Source organism: Lepeophtheirus salmonis, chromosome Z (assembly GCF_016086655.4).
Source record: "Lepeophtheirus salmonis chromosome Z, UVic_Lsal_1.4, whole genome shotgun sequence".
In the NCBI taxonomy this organism is placed as follows: Eukaryota; Metazoa; Arthropoda; class Copepoda; order Siphonostomatoida; family Caligidae; genus Lepeophtheirus; species Lepeophtheirus salmonis.
The window spans coordinates 23,761,694-23,782,394 of record NC_092584.1 but is presented as its reverse complement, the minus strand read 5'-3'; the positions used below and the strand labels follow the sequence as shown (position 1 = coordinate 23,782,394).

At 31.6% G+C, this 20,701-nt stretch overlaps 1 long non-coding RNA gene across 1 annotated transcript; it reads left to right on the top strand.

Annotated features, from left to right (window-relative positions):
- Nucleotides 1-18,656: 18,656 nt before the first annotated feature.
- Nucleotides 18,657-19,144, top strand: LOC139907357 (uncharacterized). Its single transcript, XR_011783907.1, has 2 exons — nucleotides 18,657-18,817; nucleotides 18,938-19,144. It is a non-coding gene; the product is annotated as an uncharacterized lncRNA (long non-coding RNA).
- Nucleotides 19,145-20,701: the final 1,557 nt, after the last annotated feature.

Here is a 20,701-nt window from a genome sequence, read left to right as displayed (position 1 = left end):
TCAAGAGCTGTCAATCTGTGTAATGTATATTGCAACCTTTCCTCCGAAAAGAAAAAGAAGAAAAGAAACCCAAATACGCTTTATTATTCAATAATTGTTGAAATTGTTTATAGAATACCGGACCTAATTTCAATTCGACCAATCAACCTGAAGATTACTGATAAGATTGGGGTGGGGGGGAAGAAGAAACATCGAAGCAGATTACAAAATACAGTCTAAATGTCTTTGCAATTGAGACAACGTCGTGATGATAATTTCCCCATATATCAAATAAATTACAGCATACAACAAAACTCAAAGATCATTTATTTTCCTCCATCAACTAACAATGGGTGATAAATCGTTGTGAGTGCTGGTGATTACCTTTTTTCTATGAGCATGCCGTCAATATATTATATTTACTAGTGCGTCAACATAAGACAATTTTAAACATTAAATCAAGAAAAGGAAAAAATCCCAATGAAATTTTTTTAATTAATATAGTTATACGTACTGCCCAATATTTCCAGGTGCGTCTACAGGGGGCTGGGCTAGAGTGGCTGACCTCCCCCCAATTAAGGAATTTTACCTCCTTACTTGAATTTTTTTTCGTCATTCGGGGAAATTATGCAGCAGAGCAAAAAATTTAAAAAAAGAATTTTTTTCTAAAAAAATAAAATTTTCTTTAAATTGCTATAGATTTTTGAAATTTTTTGCAAAAAAATTTAATGTTCTTTGAATACCTATTGATTTTTGATTTTTTTCTTTTCCAAAAATTTGTTTTTTGTAAATGGCTATAAATTTTTAGTCTTTACAAAAAAATTCAAAAAATCAATTTTTTGTGAATAACTATGGTTTTTTGTCTATGAAAATTCCCTAAAACCTAAGTCCCAGCATCCCCCCTAACCACCAAAAAATAACATATATATATATATAAAACCTTCAGATTTCATGGACCCATTTCAATTTCAATAGCAATTTATTGAAACTTAGAGGATGAGTTAATATACCCATGAGTTTTAGCTTTAGTTTAAAACGTTTATTTGATTTAAGAGACTGGAAATTGTTATCGATAGGATCTTTCAGATAAAATCTGTCGATTTTTCATACTTTTTTTTTGTTAGGATCAATTTAGGCCGCTGTAATCCTCAATTAGTGAACTAAAACATATCTAATTACATGTTACACAGTTGAATGTTTATAATAATTATGCCATTTAAATTTTGTATCAAATTTCTAACTATTCCATCTATTTTACACACGTAATTATCAATTAAAATGCTAAAAATACTTGTTTAAATAAAAATTATTTTTTCTCGATTTATTATATTCATACATACTTTAGGAAAAAATGTTCAAATTAGTATAAACTGATATGATATAGATCATCATTATAGGACGTATTAAGGAAATGAATATACACGACAGCGTTTCGAATGGAAAAAGTGTTTATAAGTTAATTCTGCATTATAACTTATATTATCATCAGACGTGATTAATTATTCATATTGGACAATACTCGTGGATTGACGAACGATCATTAGCATAATATTAGGCAAGAGCAGTGGTTTCCACTTTGTTATGATCCAGGATGTGTCAAAAGAAGTGGCGGTTGGCTGTGGAGTGACAAACTACAGAGATGATTTGGATTGTTCGAGAGCACGAGGAAAAATGAGGAATAATCTGGAATTACAATATAAGGATGGTCTTCGTCTCTTCATAAACCTTCTTTCTTGTCCAAAGAGAACAAAACTAGCTGCATTACGTAGTTACTCAAAGGACTTGCATCCTCGAAGTTATAAAGGGTTTTTCAATAGGGACGCTCAGATTTTACGTTAATAGGTTTCGAAAATGACGTCATATTGATTATTGTTTCTTTGACAGTTGTGCTCAGAAATAATTGTAGTTTTATCATGAATCAGTACACACTCGAGCAACGCTTGAAAATTATTAAAATTTATTACAAAAGTGGTGAGTCTTTGATCCAAACTTTAAGAGCGTTAACGCCAATTTATGGTCAACGTAATCGACCTGCAAAATCAACAATTCAACAGTTGGTCAAAAAAATTGAGTCAACATACCCGCTACATAATGTTCCTGTGCCAGTGAGACAAAGAAATGCAAGAAGTGTAAAAAAATTGCTGCCGCAAGCGCATCAATTCAAAATGACCCAAATTTGTCTCTTACGCGCAGTTCTCAAGCGTTGGGCATCTCTGTGACATCGTTGTGGCGAATTTTGCGAAAAGATCTTGCCCTACACCCGTATAAGATCAAGTTGACTCAAGAACTGAAGCCGCTTGACCACTTCAAACGTCGGGAATTCGTCAAATGGGCTGAAAGAAAATTTGAAAATGATCCTGATTTTCAACGTAAAATCATCTTAAGCGGTGAGGCATATTTTTGGCTCAATGGCTTTGTTAACAAGCAAAATATTGGGCCGGAAAACCCCCACACGTGATTAATGAAGCGCCATTACATCCCCAAAAAATTACTGTTTGGTGTGGATTGCATGCTGGCGGTGTCATTGGGCCGTACTTTTTCGTCTACGATGACAATCGCCACGTTACTGTCAATGGAAATTGTTACCGCGCCATGACAACCTATTTTATTTGGCCTAAATTGGAAGATAGGGACTTGGACAATATGTGGTTTCAACAACACGGTGCCACTTCACACACAGCAAATGTTAGAATCGATTTGTTGAAGAGTAAGTTTGGTGAGCGTCTTATCTCCACAAATGGGCCAGTCAATTGGCCGCCTCACTCGTGCAATTTAACGACTCTAGACTATTTTCTTTTGGGTCACGTGAAAGCCTGGTTCACACCAATAATCTGTCGACGTTAGAAGAGCTCAGAACAAATATTCAACTCGAAATTGCTGCAGTTTCAACCAATTTATGCGGAAAAGTAGTCGAAAATTGGGTCCAACGATTGGAATTCGTAAAACGTGTAAAGTTTCTATCTGTCTCCGTTTTCGAAATTAATAGGTATGTATTGGTGATAGCAACTAAATCAGTTCAAAATAATTTTGGCATTTTTCTATTTAGTCACTTTTCATTTTTTTTTCCTTGGTACTTATTTTCACTGCCATTTTTTCCTTGATATTTCTTCCCTTATACTTCTTTTCTTTGCCATTTTTTCCTGACACAATTGATACAACATATGTTTGGGGTCTCACTTAGAAACAATCTGTTATTCTTATAGTAAATATATTTAATTTTAATTTTTAATAAAAAACATTATTATTTTCAATATTCATTATTTTATTCAAACTTTGGGGAATCAATTAAGTACCCATGAGTCTTAATGAAATTCCGTGTATCATACATAACAATAGCTTGTAAGCCTCAGTTCTCACATAGAAAAAAAATAATCCAATAAATCAAAAGAAAAACAAAGAAACAACTTTTTAGCAATACAGTTAATTAAATTTAATAAACCTCGATTAATTTTTGCTTAATATAAGAATAAATCCTAAGCATGGCGTTATCAAGGTAAATAAAAAACACTTAATCAGATTTAATGTTTCCGGAACATATTGAAAAGTATTAGAGATAAAATGTAAATGCAGAGGAAAAAGATCTAATTTCATCCCATTACTGTCGGCTCATATAAATGTTGGATTTTTTCTGTTCAAAATTTGGAAATTAGTTTATTTTAATCTAATTAAAAAGAATGATTAAATATTTGTCGGAAAATATTTCCTTTTATCGGAATTTTGTATGTTAGAACTCATATCTTTCAGTACTATAATTGTCCAAAGTTCCCATTTTGGGAACAAAAGATTCAAAAGTTATTTTTAACAAGTTCCAAATTAACCAATATTTTGGGAAATGCAATTGAATATACTTATTTTTAAAAATGATAAGTAGATTTGATATTTATTACTCTTTACTGCTCAAAAAATAAATCAAAAATAGCACATAAAATATTAAATTTACTGTCATTTTCATGCAAACATCGCAGCAGTATAATATATATTTTTAAATTATTTATTAATATTGATGTATTTTCTAAGTATTAATAAAGTGATTTCATATAAGATTTTTTTTATTTTATTACCAAAGGAAAAAATCTATAGCCATAGAAAATCGTGCTACTAAAATGGGAAAGTTGAACTATAAAGGGTTTCTTGGGGTGCATAATACTGCAAAATATTAAAAAAGGGTTAAGTGTAATTATCCACTTACCCAAAGGGATAGTAAGAACTTTGGGTACGTTGAAATTGTCCATAATTTGTATAAAAATGCAAATAGAGCACGCACTCAGTTGAAAGATAAATCCTTCTAGCTTACTTTTGTCTTGACGAGCCACAGTCATTTGTATTTCATTCCAAGGTGTTATTTGTAGTTTAGCTTATTAGTAAGGTTTGCAATGAATAAATACTTCTTTTTTTGTGAGCCCAAACAATGAACAGAAGAGCTCAAAATGCACAGGATAAAAATGCATTGACCTGCTTCTAGGAAATACTATTTCAAATATGTTTAGTTTTTAAGTGGTTAGAATATAAATATATATATATATATATCAATACATAATTGGAGTGTGTCGACATGAAGAAAAAATATATATATATATAATTTTTGCAATGATTTTGATTATTATGACGAAAGAAAGTTTCTCATTGATTTGTGGATTCGTAAGAAAACACGATTTTTTTAATCATTTTTATATGGTTTTGATTTATTACTAAAGACACTCTCTCGTAAATTGTATTGCATCCATGAACAGAGCCCGTGCTATAACTTTTTTAAGTGGAGTTTGGAATTATGATTGGGCTCTTGCAATTTTTCCTAAGATAATGAAGGGGCCTTTTGATGAATAATTTCATTCATTTTTAATCATATAACTTCTTTTAATGACCTTCTTGGATACGATTTCCTAGACTGTGTGGCTATTTAGTTTAATGACGGGGTTTTGTAGGCAGTAATATTTATATTTATTTCTTAAAAGTAAGGATAGAACGATTTTCAACAATTATTTGGGATGCATTTTGTTCTGACTGTAGTAAATATTTCTGACCGGGTGTCATTCCGGTCAAGAAAGACTTTTAATGGCCTTAGATGCCCAAAAATGTCCTCCCGCTCAACGACCCTATCTATGAACTCTATGTACATTTCTAGTACTAAGTACTGTGGCTCTTCATTTTTATCCCGTCACTGTATTCATATATCTTCTCAACAAATTTCATGTCTTAAGTAAAATTTTATTTATCCCATATAATCCTTATTAATAAAACAAAGTTTATGTGTATGAATGTATAGATGTATGTTGGATTAAAAGATAGTCATTTTTGATCTTAAAAATAACAATGTAGTCATATTAATGAAATCTTGCTGGCGCTTTTGTGTGAAGCATCGAGCATATACACAGGGTGCACTACTTGTATATCATACTTCCTGATTTTGGGCGAGTAAAAAAAAAAAAACGAAAATCAAGATGGTAAACCTGTAAATTTGAAGAATGTTTTGGAGGAAAGGAGCTTAGCTGTCATGATGTTTAATTAAATTAACTACAATATGCTGTGACAAGGGAGTAGAAAATAATTTATATTGCCATTGGTAAAAACTACTTGATGTCGATCGTAATTTCTACTGACTTATAATTATAACTCCGTAACAAATCCTCTGTATTACTGTCCGTCAATTATGAGCAAAAACGAATATTCAATCACGTCTTAGGGATTGAGTAACTTCGATTGAGAGTGATCATAAAAAAATGATTTACTGGGGAGTTATCTTCGATATTATTAAAGCAAAATTTGTTATTTAGTCAAACTCTAATTGCCGTGTATTACAGCTAGTTATAGTTGAATTAAAACTTTGAATAATGTAAGCCATGACGTAGGTAGAAGGCTTGCCCACGTTGATCATGTAATCCAAGCTGCTGTACGATTCAGGTCATCAATCAAAAAGGTTATTGAAGCTGGAGGAGGTCACATCAAATGAATCAAAACACCAGATCACTGACGATAACTTAACAAATTTTCATTAGATTTGACTAATAAATGACCAAACAATAAAAATTAAAATTGGTTTAATTTATCTGCAAACTAATTATTCTAAAAGTTATCGGACTTAATGAGCGCCGAAACAGCACTATTCATAACACTTAATATTAAGTGTCCGTAAGGGTTGAGGTTGACCTAGTAAGACAAGAAATTACTTTGAAAATATTAACAAAAGTGCATAATCATGTTACAAAGTCTCTTATGGCTTGGATAACGTCGTCATAATGATTATCGAACTCCACAACCACCTAGAGAACTCCTTTTCGTTTAATAATTACATCACCCACTGAATGCAGCATATGAGATCTTCATGCCTGTCAACTCGTAATCCCGGAACAGAAATACGTCACAGAAATTGAGATCCGAGCTGTAGGGACTTTGTTTGATCGTTTCCTCCTTTCTCCGCGTTAAAAACTGGACGCATCCTTGTTGGCCTGAGAGAGAGAAGGGGGTAAACACATGCTGAGGAGGTTTGAAGGGGATATCATCAGTCAGGATTATAAAAACCCCAGGTGGTGTTGGTAGGGAAAGTTCATCCGATACATCTACAACACTCAATCAGGGGTTGTTCTCTACCAGGTCCTTAAAGGGGCCTTTACCACAACAGCTAATCATCCATTTTCTTATATAGACAAACACTAAAAATATATTTTGATTCAAAACACTTGACCAATTTTTAATTTCTGTGATGAAAGGGCATCAAAGCTTTAGATTTACTGATAGCATTTGGATAAACTTATTTATTTGAGAAGACTTTTTCCGTATTAACTTATATAAAAAATATACACATATCGCAGCTTGACATAGAGTTATTCTGGTTGCTGTGTTCAAAATTAAACCGAGGATAGACCTGATTTGCTCAATATATGTATCAATGTATGTAGATCAGTCAAATTAATATCTTGATTCATTTTTAAATTTATTTGCACATTTACAAAAACTGTAATATTATTTGATTGTGAGTCTCAATTTTGACTTTATTTAGAACAAAGAGAGAATTGAAAGTACAAAAATGATTCAAAGTAGTAAATATTTCTCTGATTTTATATTTACAATATATTCAATTATTTTGTTGTTCTATTTTTTACTTTTTCATACATTTTTGCAATTAAAATTTTTGATCAATATATATTCAAATAACTTATACATATTATTGGTCTCTGGGTTTAATTTAATGGGATTGATATACCGTTTGAGTCATCTGTTTGGATAAAATGTACCCTAAATCTTATATTAATCTCTCAGTGAACGGATAATAAATAATAAAAAACTATATATTGAGGTGGACAATATTTTTTTTTACCTACTGTTGAGTTCGTTCATACTATTCGTTTATATGCAAATAATATAATATGTGCATGATTTAGCATAAGAGGGGAGAGAAGAGTTTCCTGTAAGTCAGTGGTTCCCTCATTTAAAAAAATTAAAACATAAATTAGCTTTAATCAATAACTCAATTTGCTGAGTTTTTTTTTTTTTTTTTTTTTTTGTGCAATTACAGCGTTTTCCAATGATTTTTTTTACGTCGCCAGAGAGATACAGTTGTATCTGAGTTCCAAATAGCTAATGACTTCTTAAGGATCTGTACAAGTGGTTTTAAGTTCCAGATGGTTTAAATAAAAGAGGGAATGGGTGGGGTAGATTATGGATCCAGGTCCATTATTAAGCTTGTAAGGCCCCTATAATATGATAACTATAACATTTCTTAAGCCAGGGTTTCACAAACTTTACTATGCCAAGGCCCCCCTACACTAATATATTTTAATCTGAGGTCTCTTTATACGAAACATGTGTACGATGTATGTGTAGAATGAAAAAAATCCTCCATTCTCCATCTTCCTGTGCCCCTCTTTCAACAAAACAACCCTAGTTTTCAAGTGCAGCTGGAACTTGGGGCACTACGTATTAAGTAGCTTTGGCCACCCTATTTGTATCTAATATCATTTCCTGTATGCAAATTTTCTAGCCACCCTTGTTTTATGTGTATGATACTAAACTGAGTCTGTATAAAAAATAACAAAGACCGGAAGGGAGACTGATAAAGGTGAATCAAGATGGAGACCTTTGAAATGAAAGAACCGAGATTGGTTACACTAGAACCGCTGAACGTGAACTGGGGTTAACCTTGGACTTATCCCTTTACTTTCTAGATTTTTATTTTATGTCAGACCCTAATATGTTATAATATCATTATGCTATCATATTTACAAAGTGTAGACAATAAACTAACCGTCATATTTGCAAAGATAAGACATTCTTCTATTACGATCCTACTTTTATCGTACCTAATTCATCTAAAAATAAAATTGATTACACATCTAGCCACTATGGACAAAAAAAAATATCGAGGTGACAAGGATATTTAGTTGGGTGCTTGTCTAAGTTAGGGTCACAGATAATAAATATTCTAATCTTGAGAAGTTTAATAGTGCTGATGTATTAGGTACGCAATTAGATAGTATGTTTAAAGATATAATTTATTTAGAGAAAAAACACAGTTTACCGATTTAAAAAGGAAACACGATTTGTGAGTGTGCTCTGTCAGAAAGGCCAAACTGCGTGAAATTTTCATGATAAATTTGCCATAATTTCCTTAATATTGAAACTAGAAACAGGATTTTAGGATCAAAATATCTTTTTTACCATTATAAAATAGATAAAACAGGTTAAAAAGAAAAAAATGACTTTGATTTTTTTGGTGACACGCCTACATTTTAGTTAGTCGAGATTGGGGATTCTTAACAAGCGGGTCGTAGGCCAATTTTGTCTGGCAAAAACTATTTAGTAGCAATAGTTAAAAAATTAATTCAAAAGCTTGATCACTGAATTGGATCAAAGATTTCAAAACTTTCATAATAGTGATGGTCAATTTCAAGTAGTTAAATAAGCATCTTCGTCGTGCCCAATGGTGTACCCAATGGGCTGATTCATCAATTTGTATAAAGTGCAAATGTTGCAGGTCTGTAAATTGTGTTGATTGACCTGTAATCAAATGATAAACTGGAAAGCGTGTTCAAGTCATCATGTTCTACTAAATAATTCTGGATTGGATTGTCATCAGGATTTGAGTTTCTAAAAGAATTGGGTCTTTGTGATTGTGGAATATTCGGATAATTTTGTAATTGAAGGTCGAGAGGATTTCATTGAATATAAAAAATTGAAATTAGTGGTGTGTTAGTCCTTATTTAGGACAGTGCAGCCCGCTTGTCGGTAAAGGTAAAATCGATCCCTCGTGACGTCGATTTGCGTGTTGCTCATTTTTTTAGCTTTTCCGTTATAAAATTGAATAAATTATATAAATAAGTATACATATTTTCGTATTTTAATTTAAAAAATAAACATTTTTGCAAGATATTCGCAATGCTCTTAGTACATATATCATTTTTGGTTTAATAAGCCATACATATTTTTTTTATGAAAAACTCCAAGGACCGACAGTTAAGTACCGGTCCAAAAGATACGCCAGATCTCAGAGACGGCCCCAAGGACCGGTCAAAGTGAGCGACAGTCCTAAAGACCGGTCCTAAGACTGGACTTGACTTGACCGAAGAAAAAAAAGATCGACACAACACTAATTATTATTCATTATGCTTTCCGAATCTGGTTTTATGTCTTTTACCTGAAAACTGGTTGGAGATAAAATTAAGATATAACAACAACATTTTTGTGGCACAAATAGCTTACCCACTTTTTGTTGTGCCTTGACGAGGGAGAGACACAAACTTATTTATAGTAAGAGAGATCCAGGATGACCGAGAGACGAATGAGAAGAAGAAATGGCGTGGAGGAATAAGACTACACTGTTTATAAGATCATATGCATTCTTTATAATACAAAACCATACTCTAATTTATTTACAAAATACACGACTATTTATAATACGTAAAACAAAGTACTTTAATACACTAAAGGACATACAAGAAAATAAGAACAAGAAATGAAATATGAAATACATAACACTTTTACAGGGTAAATAAAATTGAAAAATAAATTTGACAGAGAAGAGAAAGCTCCCTCAATGGAACAACACAAATACTAAAATTCATATATGTGCATTCAAATCCGTCCGTTGTAGGATTAGAATTTAGTTTACACTGTATGGATGATGTCACCCATTTCATGAATTCCTTCAATTTCTGATTCACTGTCTCTCCGTTTTTTCTAACTCTAGTGTTTCTCTTCGAGCCAAACGTGCTCTGAGTCGTCATCAACTTAACCCATAAACACCCAGACATTTTATTAATTTACAAAACTCTGTTGATGCTCCAGATAAAAAAGAAACTAATCCAAGAAGTACATCTTACCATTTTATTCCAATTAGAAAAACTACTAATTAGTTTATCGAGACGAGGGGGTTCATTATTTCAAACAGTATTTAATACCACCTTCTTTTCCTCTCTGTCTAATTAAATCTTGTTATCCTGATTTACCCCTCCCCAAAAAATCTCCCATTTATGTGAAGGCAAAGAGGACCACGTGGACCCCTTCAACCAAATTTTGAATTGGACAAATTCTTTTGGGCAGTACACTTCGACTAGCAATATCAGCTGTATTTTCATGTTTATAAACATGTTTGGATTAATGTTCTCCCCAATATTTTGAACCCTATTGACAATAAAGGCTTTCCATCGAGAAGGTCAGATTTAACTCAATATAAAACTATCATCAGTTGCGTCAAAGTGCGTACAGAGTTTACTTCTGAGGGAGTGATAGACCCAAAATGAAAAACAAATTTTAAAGGCATGACATCAGCTTCTACATAGTTCCATTTGTGGTATAGACATAAACTTTAAAGGTTTCCCCCTTGTTCTACTAGTAAAGAAATTTACTTATACTGACTCATCTTCTCTTACAGCACAGCAGCCCATCTCTTCTGTGAGGCATCACAAAATACACACAATTCAACTGAAGAATCATTTCCTAAACCATCCACAACAGCTCAAGGAAATGATACTCCATTTAGTAAATGTAACGATTTCTCCATGAATTCCATTCTTTTACCATTTTCTTGGGCAACGGGGAATCCCAAAATCTGAAGAATCTTTATTATATATAGCACAGGGGAGTCACGACCTTGAGGGTCAAAATATTTAGATGACCCAGCCAAAAGATTTTGTTTAGTTAACACAATATTTTCTTCATTAATTTGAACATTCAATTGAATCCCATCATTCTTGAGATCCCAAACATATCCGAGAGTTAATGACTCCTTCATAGCTAAATATTTATGCCCATACTATAAAAAAACATTCGTTCAAATGAGAAACCGCCAAGTTCATTTAATTTAATCAATTCATCAACAAGTCACTCAACCTCCTTTCATTATTTGCTCTACTAAGAAGGGCGTCGACATACTTGTCATCGACCACGACTCTGGAGGAACGAGGAAATTGTTCAGACAAATTTTTGGGATTCTACTGAAGTGCTGTAATAGAAGAATGTGCAGTATTAGATGTTCCAAAGACTTGGCGTATACGTCTGTATTCTTTGAAATCATCATTTTTCCCTTTTCAAAAAAAAAAAAAAAGTCGCAAGACTTTTCCTTGGATCCACAGGAACACAAACTCTATTGAACATTTTCGAAATGTCAGTAGTAACAAGAGCAATCTTAAAAGAATCCCAGCAGTATAAAAGATCTATAAGATCATATTGAAGTTTAGAGACTACCATCAAGGAAGAGTTCAGAGGGTCTTTGTCTCTGAGAGTATTGACCCATCAAATACAATTCTAAACTTCATAGACGTTGAGCTTTCTTTCAATACACCATGATGAGGCATGTAATTAAATTTGGACGTATCTGTCAATTTAAGTTCTTCAACAGGAACACATTCTGTATATCCATCCCGTAACGCATTCTCCATTACTTGCAAATAATCATCTTTTAAGCTAGGATTCTACCTACATTTAAATTCCAAAGAATTAAACCATTTTAAGACACATATCTTCTATTTCTTTAATGGAAGAGGAGCTGCCTCTATAGCACCATTTTCAAGTCTTCTAACACTAGAATCAATATACTTTGAATACATTGTTTTTCAATCGATAATGTAATTTTTGAAGTAAGACCTATTTCTTCCAACTTCCAGAATTTTCAAATATCACAACATTCATCAAATCCTGAGACATGGGAAACAAATATCCTGCTTGTTGTTCGATCACATTGTATTTCTCCACATATTACCCATCCAAATCTAGTATGTCTGGTGAAGGGGTCATTTGATTCTCCAATATCGCAGGAGCAGAAGTAACAAATCGTGACATCATATCCGCCCATTTATCTTTCCAGGATGATCTATACGGTCGGCATGGTTTAGATTATTACGATGAGGGTGTTCAATGACAATTTTAGGTACCACGAGTCTATAGTCATATATTTTATTAACTTCACCTATTAGTGATCCATCCAATACCCTTAAAAATATTTCATGTACATAATAATTTTTAATTTCCCTCTCCATATTAGCTACTCTGCTAATTGACATCGATGTCTTCAATCCATTTAACCCTAATGATCTAACAAGTCGAGTAGTTATCAAGCTAATTTGAGACCCAGAATCTAATAAAACAAAGACGAGTGCGTTCCTTCTTTTAAAGACGACCTCAGTGCGTGCTGTCATCGAGGAAGTTGATCTTGTAGTACAAGTGTTTCCCATGTTGATTTCACTTTTGTTTCCATTATCTTTATGAGGAACGCCACGTAAGAACCGTTGTATAAGCATTTTTGTGCGTTATGCCCTCTCCTCAGACAATTAAAACAGACGCCAAATGATCTTACCTGAACTTCTCGATTCGAAACACTTTTATTTATTAGGAGATAGGTATAGTGTATGTCTTATATCATTACAATTTATACATACGTCTTTCATCTTCGCGACCACATTCGAAAAATTGCGTGATCAGTCTTATCCCTACGAGCAAAGTTAGATAATTCGGCTATGTTAGCAGAAATCAAAATGTGCCCCAAAAATTCAGAAATATTTGCACCCTCTTTTTTATGGAAATTACCAGGAATTACAAACTGACAGATGTTAGATTCACCTAAATCAACACCATTGACCTTTAAGGGTCGCTTTGAATATAATATATTATCATGAAATTGAAAAAGGTCATTCACCTACTTCTCGACAAATGGCAAAGCCAGTATCTTATGGACCAATTTTGAAACTACAGAGCGTCCATTTCCATACGAATCGACTAATATTTTCATAGCTTTTTCATAACTTTCGTTAGAGATTAAAAGCGCTGATATCTTGTCCAAGGCAGCGCCCTTTGAACAAAATCTCAAGTAAGTCAACTTGAGGATTGGTTTTAAATCTTGGTAATTTATAAAAGAACGGAACGTGTCGTTCCAAACAGAAAACTTAATTAAACCTCCATCAAATTTAGGGAGTTCTAACTTTGGAATATGAGGTAGACTATTCTGTTTCATTATTGACCCATCACAATTCCAAGACTTCAATTCGAAATTATGATTTTCAATTTTACATTAAGCTAGATTGCATTCTTTATTAACTTCCATATAACCCTTTTCATCCACAAACGAATAAACTCAAGTATATATATCCATCAAATTATCCAATTCTTCTAAAATACACTTTGACAATCAAGTAAACTTAAATAATCGATGTTTTCCACATCCATTTTAATGTACAAATCCCAAATGGACGTTTCAAAACTCTGTTTGAACCCTTTTAAATTTCCTTGAGAAATTTGAGGGCTATTTTATATTTTTTTTATTTTTTTTGAGGCATTTTACAAATTTACGATAAAGAAAATATCCAAAGGATAACCGGATTGAAGGACCATATCTAAGAACCCAATGCTCTCTTCCCAATTTGTGGCTGGGCTAACCTCCTTTCATAACAACAAAAAAACACGTGTATTAAGGACAAGGTTTTTATTAACACTCCTAATAAAAAGAGAAAGAAACAACAACTACAAATAATAAATAGGTTGACTGATTTAACACCGAACAACTAATAAAATGAATAATCTCAACCCCCCTTGAAGGGTCAAACACACTAGCACTAACAATGGAAGATATCTCTCCAACAAATCTTTAGTGCTACTCTCTGGTTTTCATGAGCTAAACGAATACTCCCTTTTTTATCTTTAGGCTGTATTGGTATATGATATACATAGAGTTGACATATTTGTAATGAAAAAAATCAGTGTTGCCACGGTGTTTTTATCAAAATTAGCTATAAATCAGCTAGTTTCAAACAACAAACGGCTAAAGTGCACTTTTGACTTCACTGCCTCGACTGATATTTTCTAAAATTATAAATGAACGTTTGGAAAAAATTTCCAAATATGATTTCTAAACAAAAACAATTTTGACCATCTTTGGATTGATGGTATTTTTCCTTTGATCCAACAAGATCAAGTACTTTCTGTAAAAAGTCATATCTTAGACAGTTTTCATATATAATGTTAAGGCAATATCTTATATGAAGACACAAATAATAATTCATTTCCTGATATATATAAAATATTAACCAAAAAATGTATTGAACCATTTATTACTTGAGGTGGGTTGGACTAGAAAATATCAGGGATTTCAGTCAAGTAAGGCTACAAGTTGTCAGGTTTTGGGCCAAAATATTAGAATATATATACTAAATGTAATCCAATATATACTCATAAGAGCTAAATATCTGCATGGAATGACTAATTCACAAAGCTAGAAATCAATTACCTCACAATCCAATCCAGATAAATGTAATAAAAAGGCATTGGGTTTGAAACTTCACGTATGTCTATACTTATTTTTCAATGTGTTTATGACTTTTTAGTCTTACAAATACGGTCATTTTTTCTATTTCTAATATTAAATTTGGTTGGTTAGACATTTTAGGTGTTGAACGTATGTCGATACAAAACGAATGCGATGTAGCTGAGAAGCCCCTTTTCAAGGGGAGAAACGTTGTTGATACTGACAAAAATAAGAGAAAATCTTTTATGTCCTTCCAAAGAATTTCAAGTTTTTGGTTATATTGGAATGTCGAAGTAATTTTTGCTATCAATTTCGTAATAAGAGGCTTTAGAAATTTCCTCTTTTTCTCTAGAGAGTTAATTTTAACGTCAAAAGAAGCTCATACACTCCAAGATTTGTATAATGTATTTGAGGTAGGGATTTCATCTGTGATTTGAAATCTTGTATATTCATTTTCATAGAGTTTGATAAATTCTGCACTTAATTCTTCCTCAGCTCTTCCTTAGATCACTACTTCATCTGTGAATAATATGTGTTTTAAACCTTGGATCAAGGAGAGTTAGAACAGCCTAAAGATTAATTTCTTCAAATTAATGAGTGTAGCGCTTAGAAATAATTAGTAAGGCCATCGTCCGCTTATTATTCATAAGGCCTCAAATCGAGGATGACGTGTTCGATTAGTCGTAAAATAATTATTTTAAATGAAAAATAAAAATTGGGGTTCAAGGTTATGGAAATGGGGATTTTGGTCTTCACAAAATGAGGCTCAGACGGGGAGCTTTCGAGCTCTGACTCCACTTTTATTCATTACACGTTTGTTTTAATTCAATTTTCTCATTTTATTTCCTAAAAATCTACGACACTAGTATAAACATGAGCTTAATGATATGTTTTCCAGGTAAACAAATAAAAAAGAAGGTAGCTTGGCAAGGCTTATTGAAAGTTGGTGTGTGTTGTACATAAATTAGACTGTACCGAAATGACAAAAGTCGGGAATTGGGTATCGCAGGATATTTTTTATTTTGCATTTTATTCCTCCAAACAAGAAAATCATCATCAAACGTCCGGAAAGAAAGTTTGTCATGAATGAGTTTTGAATTTAACCAAAAAAAAAAACAAGAAAGAAATCTTGATGTTATTTCTTTAAAATTATCTATTTGAATCAAGTTACCAGATTTTTATTTTATTAAGTATTATAGACAAAAACATATAATTTCAATAATATTTTGATAACTTTTCTTTAATTTCCCTCATGATATGAGTATTTGAGTTTCTTACGTGTTGCCACAAATAAATATTATTTTTTGGTACCGCGTATACTTACTCGTATTTATTTTGATATTTCTCTTCGTTTTTACTACTCAAATTTCATTCTTTGCTTTCAAGTGTTTAATGCATTTTTATCAAATAGGCTTTCATTCTTCATTTATGACGCCTTATTATGCCAATTTATAATTTTGAACGATGAAAACTGTCTGTTAAACTTTAAAAAATACGACCATTTAATTTCTAGGTTGGATTTGTATTTATTGATGTATATTTAGATTTTTATTTTTAAAAGTTTGACAATTTTCATTTATTATAATTATTTCCTTTTTTTTTCTTTTTCTTCTTCTTTTTTTTTGATTACCTATCAAGAAAATATAAATGTATATAATTGTTTCATTCATAGCAAAAAGCAAACAGGATTTTAATTTTGCTTTGATCTAAGCCCTCTTGTCCATAAACTTGAGCTGCAGTGTTGGTTACTCATTGTAATGCTTTTTTTTTAAGTCCATGATTGGGTTGCAATTTTTTTTTTTTTTTTAGTTTTTGAGTACATTTTCTGACGGTTTTCAACATAAATGAAGGAAGCGACGTTATGAGTCTATAATTTCCTATATTCAGTTTATCTTTGTTGTTCTTTAGTATGAGAGTTAGTTAAAATCCCTTGCTCATAAACTTTGGAATGGAACCTAAGTTCAAAATGTCTTCATAACAGATAGTCTAATTCAATTAAATGATGTCTAGAAGCGGTTTTGCTATCTATGTATATAGTATGTATGTATTATATTGTCTCTTATCAAGTGTTATAACGTATCCTTCAAATAAATGCAACTGAATAGATAATATGTATTTCAAAATTATAACTCTCCATTGCATACACAAGTGATTCAATTATATACATTTTCTTGAAAAGAAACAAGTTTTGCGCAATTTTGAAGACATGGGAAATGAATCCTACGCTGTTTCAATCCATCAAACTAAGTCCTCAAGAATTTATTTAAAACTTCACCTAAACATACTAAAAGATTTAATATCCTTCTAGTTACAAAGTTAATCACGTCTATAAGATCCTTATCAGGTGAAGACAATGTTATATATTTTATATTAATACAACTTAGGTAAATACTAGTGCTGGGTTTCGGTTTGAAAAACCTAGACTCGTCTGAGACCGTTATGATTTTTATTAGTTTGTAGTCTGCTAAAAGTTAGAGGTACAAATAAATTATGGTGCCTATCAGGAAGAAAATTACCAAAAACCTAAAAGTATCTTTGAAGGTGTAGTAGGGGTCAAAAGGTACTTTATAATAATCCCCCGGAACACCCAAAGGGTTATTAGACCCAGTAGAGTTGAGACAGAGGGCGTGGCCTCATCCCCCCAACAAAAAAGAAAAAGAAATATGTCATATTTGTACAATTCATAAATCAGGTTAAGGGAGAAAATATCTCCATAGATTGACATAGAAAAATTGAAAACGATTAAATTTTGGTCTACGATCTGAATATTAGTCAAAATCAGTGTAGAAAAAATTCACAGAAGGTTAATTTTTTGTCGGTACTTATTTGTTTGAACATAAATATGACACATAATCTATTTTTTTAAACTGAAATACCTGTCACTTTCTGAATAATATTTTCCACCGAGTGCCACGGCTCTATTCAGGCCCACTTTCGCGTCCCTAAAGAAAGTCACCTATTTTTTTTTTTTAACTGAAGTACCTGTCATTTTCTGAATAATATTTTTCAGCAAGGGCCACGGTTCGTTTCAGACCCACTTTCCCGTCCCTTCAGAAAGTAAAATCGTGACGTCATTGAAGGTATTTTTCATTTTTTTAGATTATTGTGTCATATAATAGAATCTATATACTTTTATATATAAAATAGAGTTTGTGTGTGTCTCCTTTATAAGTTGACCTCATCATTGAGCCTAGGAGGCCGAAATATTGGATGTATCTTTTGAATATGGTCAGGCTAAGGCGGGGTACCGATTTGGGGAGGGGGGGATCATATAAGAGAGCTTATTCTATAGCAAATACAGTAAAACTATTTTTTATACATAAATATGACACATAAAAAAATTTGAAACTAAAATATCTGTCCTGTTCTTAACAATTTTTTGATTTTTTGATCATTTTTTCATTAAATGTCAACTTTCAATTTTTAACAAGAAGTTCCACTAAATGATGCATTTTGGATATGAAATTTTACACTCTAACTGTACAATATAGTATTTTCAATTTTTGAACCATTTTATGACACTCTATTGTGTATATTTGCAAAACTTTCGAGGATTATTTTTTCGACGACATTATTCTCCATAACTATTTTGTTCTCGCATGTACGAAAGAAATCTTAGTAGATTTGTGTTTCTCTTTACAATTCCAGTAAATGCCAGTGACTATTTTTTTTTTTTACTTACAAAATTAGTGTACCAAATTGAGTTACAATTTTCTTTGTGAATTTTGATTTGACAATTTTTTGACAAATTAAAGATATACTACTTCTTATCTAGACAATTATTTTGATTCATATATGTTGATATGTTATGTAAAGTTTATAGTATGATTTCTTTTTTATCATTGTCATGTGATTTCCTGTTCCCTCTTGTGCCTGAGCACTGAGCAACGCTGGCTAAACCTTTGATAGTAAATTATATAGGTAGAAAAAAATAGATACATAATATGTTCGTTTAATATTGCATTAGATAGAAAACAGGGATATTTTTAGCAAGATATGTGCATTGTGCAATGATCTTACTAAATATCTCATAGCCCTGGTACTGTACAAGGTTGTATCGTGATTCGATTTGGTATCAATCTTAGAGTTAGGTACATTTATACACTCTCTGCGGTACGTATATATATAATTACATATTACAATTTTTTAAATTATTATTTGCTTTAAATATTACATACGTATACAAATAAATCGAAACAATTACATTGGTTATTATTTTTTTTTACAAAATAGAGCCTATATTTAGCGTCATCAATCTATAATGCCCAGAGATACTTATATGATACCTATGAATTGGAGTCACGAGACTTAAAACATTATCCATAAGAAATAAAAAAAGTGATTATAACTTACAAAGGATACAATATATCAATGTTGACAAAAACCCCAGATGTATGTTGGATGAATAATTTAGATATATCTCTCAATGTTTTCAAGTTAGCATTAGGAAACTTAGTAACTGAAGTGCATCTGTATCAAGAGGAAAAAAAGAGAAGAGTTGATAGCTAACCAAAATTTAGACTGCTAATCGGTTTTTTTATTCACGGAAAATGAAGACAAGCTCAAAGTTAATAGAAATGCAAGATTAGAGAATTATGTAATCGGACTTCCTAGAATTTTTAACCTGATGTATTGTACCGACAATTGGGCAAGAAAGGCTAATTTTGAGAAAACACGCAATCACTCTTAGTCTATGACGTCACCATTACTAGAATTTTCAATTTAATGTATCGTACCGAATCGTGAAAGGTCTAACGTCCCATATTTGGCTTAATAAACCATGAACATTTTTAGTAAAAATTGCAAGGACTGGTCACCGGAAAAGCATATTTTTACACCTCATACATCCGGAGTGGGTAGAAAATCGGAGCTCGATTTCAAAACGATAAAATTTGGTCTACAGCGTGTAACTAAATATTGGTCTAGAAAAAATTAACGAGTCTCAAAACTTAGTTTAAGGTCATATATATACTTATATTTTTTTTTTTGGAGGGATGGGAGGGGCTTTGATTTTGGAATTTTTTTTAAAAAAATTGAAAAATAAAAAATAATCTGGAAAAATTTCAATAATCCATTGCTTTTCTCAAAAGATTTCAAAAATCAAGAGCTGTTCACAAAAAATGAAATTTTTTGTAAAAAATTTCTAGAAGTAATTATAAAATTTTTTTAAAACAAATTTCAAAAGATAAATTTCAAGCATTAAATATTTTGAAAAAAAAAAAAAAAAAATTAAATTTTTCGTAGAAAAATTTCAAAAATCCATAACTATTTACAGATAGTTAAATTTTGTTTCAAAATTGTTAATATTAATATTAATTTTAAATATTAATTATTTTTTCAAAAATCCAGTTAAAATTTCAAAAATTAAATTTTTTAAATTTTTTAAGAAAAATTTCAAAAATCTATTGTCATTAACAGGAATTAAATTTTTTGTAAAAAAAATTCAAATATTAATTTTTTTGTAAAAAAAAATCAAATATTTAATTTTCTTGTAAGAATAAAAAATTTCTTAATTTGGTGGAGGAAGCTACAGCCCTCCCCCTTGTCGACGCCCCTGTAGTGATCTCACATACTACCGTTAACTAAAAATATAATGCTTAACGCACATGATAAAAGAATCTTTTGTGGAAGTGAATACACTCTAGTCGTTAGTAATGATTAGGGATTCTCATTATTAAATCTGTTTAGACTAAATCTAGAAACATTCATGAAGTGTTATCTTTTAATCCACTGTTTAACCTCTACAAACAAACCAATAAATTATCGTGTATATTGACATTAAGATACGTGAAGTATAATAAAGATAAATCCGTATCGTTATTTTATTACGTCGTAGCTTTAGTTTCTACGTAGATCTGACGGGAAAAAAATATGCTGGACAAACAAGGGGGGCCACTTGAAAGAACAGTCAAATGAAAAAAAGGAGGCTACGATGAGAAGAGAAACTGCTTTTCATCGTGGATTATATTGAATAAGACGACGACACTACTCCTCATT